The following is a 6,035-nucleotide window of genomic DNA, read 5'->3' on the forward strand; positions in this document are numbered from 1 at the left end:
GATCTCTACCCCATGGCTTCTTATACCCTAAGAATAAAAAATTAGGAAAGTAGCTGTCATTTATCAGTGAAGGAAAAATAAGTCCCTTACTCCAGCTAATGATTTATACAATAATCACGGATTCTTCTTTTTTTCACATTGTATAGAATTATTCTTTTTTTCACGTTATATAGAGACTTAACTTTCTCTTTACTTCCAAGTACTTTCAGGACCCTCTTGAAAAGACAGATGGTATTTATTGTGAAATACTAATGTAGAGAAGTAGAGGGGTGAGGAGAAGCTGAAGTAAATTTTCATTTTACTGTGGAAAAACATGGTTCCTCAACTGGAAGAGGACATCTCCTTTTTCTGTTTTAGTCCAGGTGTATTTCCTACCTATGTATGCTCCCCTGTGCTTTCAGGCCTCCAAGGTATATAGTGCTGCTTTAAGCAGGAGGCTGGACTAGGTGACCTGCAGCATCCCTTCCAACCACCGTGTCCATGATTGTGTCTCTCATTTCTACTCTATTATTCCTTGCCCTCTGCATCCCACCCAAACTTCTGTGGCATATATTTAATTTTTAAATTGTCCTAGAGCAATTTCCTTTGTGTGCTTGCAACTATTGTCAGCTGGCTGACATGTCCAGCTGTGCCAGTATGTCATAGACTGGATGCTCAGCAAAAGCAGAAGCAGCAACCTGCACTAAGGTTCTGCTCATGAGAGAAGACCAGGAGGCACACATAGAAAAGAAAATTTAGGATCTGTACCACAAGGCCAAAAAGAAGGTCTGCTATAATTCATGAAGGGCCTTGTGTGGTCCATCTGCCCCTCCTAGCAAAAGCCTAAGGAATGATATGACAACAGCCAGCCAGCATTAAGACATCATGAAGTAACTAAGGTCAAGAGGTGTCTATGATGACATCTGTTATTATGATAAACTGTCTAACTAGAATAATCTCACTTAGATAAGTGTGTCTGTGCCATGAAAACTGATCTGACAGCAATCCCAGTTACTGTCAAGAACCTCACCATTAGCCTGTGCAATAAAAAATGTAACTTACCAGCCACTGTCCTCCCTGCTCCAGAGGTGACCAGTGTAAATCAAAAGCTTGCTATATCACAGACGAGCTGAGTGACTTTAATGAGAAATCTTGTCTTTATGGATTACTGTTCCCCTGCCACATCTTGTCAGCAATTCTTCAGAAAATTATTCTACCATTCCCAGTTGCAAGGAAACAGATGGCACATGGAAGGAACCTCTCTGAAGTGTAATGTCTTGGAAAAATAAGAATAAATAAATTAAAGACCAGAGGCCAACACTAATGTTGTCTTCTACCAAAATACAGCTTAACTAGGTGTATTGGGTTTGTGTGTCAAGGCGTTGTAGCGGAGGGGCTGCAGGGGTGGCTTCTGTGAGAAGCTGCTGGAAGCTTCCCCCATGTCCAGTGGAGCCAGTGCCAGCCAGCTCAAAGATGGACCCACTGCTGGCCAATGCTGTGCCCATCCATGACTGCAGTAACACCTCTGGGATAACAGATTTAAAAGGAGGAAAAAAACTGCACAGCAGCAACTGCAGGCAGAGAGAGGAGTGAGAATATGTGAGAAACATTGCTGCAGACACCAGGATCAGTGGAAAAGGAGGTGGGGGAGCTGAGATTCCCCTGTAGCCTGTGGTAAACGAAGCTCATGGTGAGGCAGCTGGTCCCTGCAGCCCAAATAAGTCCATGGTGGAGCAGCCCTTGGAGGACTATATGCCAGAGCAGGGGGCTGCCAAAGGAGATTGTGACCCCATGGAAAGCCTGCACTGCAGCAGGTTCCTGGCAGAAGCTGTGGCCCTATGGAGAGAGGAGCCCACACTGGAGCAGGTTTGCTGCCAGGACTTGTGACCCCATGGGGGACCCATGCTGGAGTACCCTGTTCCTGAAGGGCTGTCTCCCATGGGAGGGACCCCATGCTGGAGCAGGGAAGGAGTGTGAGGAGTGTGAGGTGCAGGGAGCAACAGAAACGTGCTGAATTGACCACAAGCCCCATTTCCATCCCCCTGTGCCACTGGGGGAGCAAGAGGTAGAGCATTCAGAGGTGAAGTTGACCTTGGAAAGAAGGGAGGGGTGAGGAGAAAGTGGTTTAAGATTCAGTTTTTATTTATCATTATCCTACTCTGATTTGATTGGTAATAAATTAAACTAATTTCCACAAGTCAAGTCTGTTTTGCCTGTGCCAGTTACTGGTGAGTGAGCTCTCCCTGTCCTGACCTTGACCCATGAGCGTTCCATTATATTTTCCAAGGGGAGTGATGGAGCATCTTTGATGGGCTCCTGGCATCCAGCCTGGGTCAACCCCAAACACTATGCTACATTTATTTTCTATTTAGCACTTAGATAGGACGGTCATTGTTTGATCCACTTTTAGTCCATTCCTGCAATTGTTGCCTAAGCAATATATATTGTTTTCACAATATGGAACACCAACAGTAAAACAAGCCACTGTAAGCCATAGAAAGAGATGAAATAATAGTAACAGGAATATATGAATTTTCTTGGATTTCCAAATATCTGAACAAATACCAGGGCATCTATACTTCAGTCATAATTTATACATAGGCATATTACCTATGCATCTATGCATATGAAGTCCATACACAAGATAATAAATACTCAGTAAAGCATATTTATAACAGCTTTTGCTAGTGCAATGAATCCTAAACCTTAAGAAGTAATGCAGAATGTTACAAAAATGAATATCTGAGTAGCAGTGAATGGATACCAAATGTATTCTTCATCTGTTTCCATGCTTCTCAGCTCTGTAACAGAAGAAAGAGGGGAAAATTTTCCTAAAGGCATGAGTTATACTCAGACTTGCAAATAACATCTTTAGCAACTTACAGCTGGAGAACAAGCAGAGAAATAGCATTTTTTCTTATTGAGGTATTATGGGAAAACTCAGTTCTTGTGTATAAATACAGAGTTCCTTAGAGAAGTAATTCATTCAAACATACTTGGCACAGTGTTCAACAATCATTACTTCTGCAAGCTGCACCCAAGTAAAGGCTCTGAGTAAAGCAAATGCATTGATATGTAACTCATGAACATACTACTGAAGCCATCAAAAATTTGCCACTTCTAGAAAGCTCCTGGAACTGTTTCTATACTAGTATACTATTTCTTTGGTGAAAAGAACAGTGCTGTGGAAGGGCCTGGGTACTGTTTATAGGACAAGGAATAATTTAGAGGATACCCTAAGAACTTGCACCAGTGACTATTCTGTGGTTGGACTTGGCTCTTCTGAAAAACTCCCTGCTCATGTAGACAATGAAAGCAAATCAAGTACTGGTGCAGTCTTGCAGACTTTCACTCCCTCTCCAGGGATGCCCTGTTGGAGTGCATAAAGTTAGGATAAATACCTGATTTTCCTGTTAGAGGAAATTCTCTTTAAAGTACTGCGGGGACTTTGACACAATGTTGACTTTGTGCCCCACTGCACAAGGCAGGTGCAGCCAACAACCTCCAGCTGACAGAGCTGTCACTGGAAGAGTTCAGGTTCCACAGCCAGTGGCAAGAAAACCAAAACAGAGAATACATAAAAATCTAATACACAAAATTTAATCCCAACAAATGGGATACAAAGAGCCATCTCAAGTCTGCCTGAAGCAGATTAGCAATGCCATGAAGACCAACAGTCACTAAACCACCCATTCCACCATGAAAAATAACTTCTCTGGAAAAACTCCTGGATCAGCACAAATCATACACTAAAGAAAACGACATAGCTTTTGCTAGGACCAGCCCAGTAGCAGTTGGCATTAAGCCTATGAAAGTTTTGATGAGAGCAGACTGTGAATATGTTTGCTATTTGAAAAAAATTAACTTTAATGCAACCTTTCAGATTTCATAAGTTTTAAATAAAACAACCACATCCAGTCTTGCCTTTCATGCCACAGTCTATTACTTTTCACCTAAAAACAGCTCTGCTGACACCTTCAGCACAACAAAAAGAGAAAGTTACTCTGGTGGTGATGATGACCAGTTTGTACCTTCTTTTATTTTCTGCTGGCTACCTGGGAGCTGCTGTGATGCAAACAACCACTTATCTTGCCAAGCTAAATGGAGAGGATGTGACTCACATGCTCTGATACAGGTAGTTTATTAGTCATGACCACAAGACCATTGTTTTATGCTATGCTGAGTTCTGACTCCTGCTATTCCTATTATGCCCATGAGTTTTTCATGATGATACATGGGAACAGTCAGTTGTGAATGAGAACAAGGTGCTCTGTACTGCAGTATTTTCTGCTGTACTACTGTGCATTTTCACAGACGGTGATGGATTTCCAGAAGCAACTGAGTTTTTCTTTGTTCTGACGTATGTAATGTTCATGACTGCAGGAGTCAAAGATTAGTTAATATGGTCTCTGAAATAAACATATAATTCCCCATCCTACCTCTGTATTGCTGTCAATGCCAGTGTTTGCTCCAATATATACCAGGAGGCATCCAGACAATTAAATATACCAAGAGGTAGAGAATCCATCACTTTATTTAGTATTTTACTATAATTGGCTCACTTTGATTTTTAAAGTTTGTTTCCAGCTCACTAAATCATTGATTCTTACGTCTTTCCTCATCAGATCTGGATGAAGATGGGGGATAACAGCAGCTGCAATATCACTGTTGAGTTCTCTAGTGTCAGTAGATCAGAGAAATACATTTGTTCTCATCTTCCAGGAGTTGACTCTTGTTGAAGATTCCTATATTTTAATTGTTATGTTTGTTACAAAGAAATTGCAATAAGAGATAAAGATCTTTTTGGTGCCAATGGATTTCTATGACATAAAAAGTATTAGTAGCTACTGTATATTTATCAGTTATGATCCATTTCAAGCATTCAAAAATGTAAAATGACTTACGTATGTGTGTGTGAATGTATGAATGCAAACATATGTATAGGAAAAATCTATTATTTGCATAATAAAGGCCTGATTCTGCAGAAACTCAAACTTCCTGCTGGACTTTACCTTTGTCAACAGGACCATGGATTAGAAGGACAGAGCTCTTCAGGCACTATGAGCAGATTATGCATTAGGATCATGTGGCCATTGGTCTAATTTATCAATTTCTCCCAAAGACAGCAAATTAACTTTACCTAAGCAATACACAGCTCATGTCAATACTTCTTCAGATTTCACTGTATTGTCTGACTGAGGTCACAAAAACATGACAAAGGTTATACATATATGCAATGAAAACCTGTTATCTTAATTATTTATGATTTACTTGAACTGCTAACTTAACACATTCAGATACAAGCAGCAGATTTTCTGGGGTTACTATATATATATATATATATATATATATATACATATAAGAGAAATAGTCATACCATCCTTAGATCAAAGCTTACTGAGTTTTATAAGAGAAATTGTATGAGCACAGTCACTACTCTGTGGTTTGACCCCTTCTTGCCATAGCAAGCCTGTACTATGCTTGTTCCCCATGTGTGTTACGGAGAGATTTTCCTAAAGCAGCCTTTCAGAGGGGCTGTACATAAATTCTCATGCCCTGATGGAGGTTTTTCTTGATGTCTTGAAGGACTGCAGCTACATGGTCAAGGAGAGACTTCACCAGAAAGGCAACATTCTTTTAAAAATCAACGAATTCAGATGTCCCTACTTGCGAAAGCAAGGAAGTAATAACAAAAGCAGAAAACTTACATCATTACTACATTATTCATAATGCTATATATTATTGCACCTAAAACATTCTTATACATAATTTTTTTAATAAATTTGTAAGATTTCCCAGATGCACAGCACTGATCTCAGCTGAAAAGGCTACACAATAAAGATACGTGACTTTTCTCAAATTGTTTCCACGGCAGGGGCTATTCTCTAAGCTTATTCTTGAGATACGGTGACAAGCTCTCTTCTATGGCAACAGCAATATAAATAAATATAAATAGCCATGTAAATAGCCAGATATAAAGAATAATAAATGATGTTTTATTATATGGCACATTTTAGGGAAGGTATATTTTCTTTAACGTGCCATACATTGTCACC

The 6,035-nt window shown here is 40.1% G+C and overlaps 1 long non-coding RNA gene across 1 annotated transcript in view; it reads right to left on the reverse strand.

Annotated features, from left to right (window-relative positions):
• The window catches only part of LOC113972753, a 139,590-nt gene extending 138,342 nt beyond the window's left edge, over positions 1 to 1,248 (reverse strand). The window contains exon 1 of the long non-coding RNA XR_003535989.1: positions 1,042 to 1,248. This is a non-coding gene — a long non-coding RNA (uncharacterized LOC113972753). The remainder of the gene's footprint in view (positions 1 to 1,041) is intronic.
• Between the last annotated feature and the right edge of the window lie 4,787 nt (positions 1,249 to 6,035).

The sequence above is a fragment of the Neopelma chrysocephalum genome, unplaced genomic scaffold, assembly GCF_003984885.1.
Source record: "Neopelma chrysocephalum unplaced genomic scaffold, ASM398488v2 Primary Assembly neopelma1_96, whole genome shotgun sequence".
NCBI lineage: Eukaryota > Metazoa > Chordata > Aves > Passeriformes > Pipridae > Neopelma > Neopelma chrysocephalum.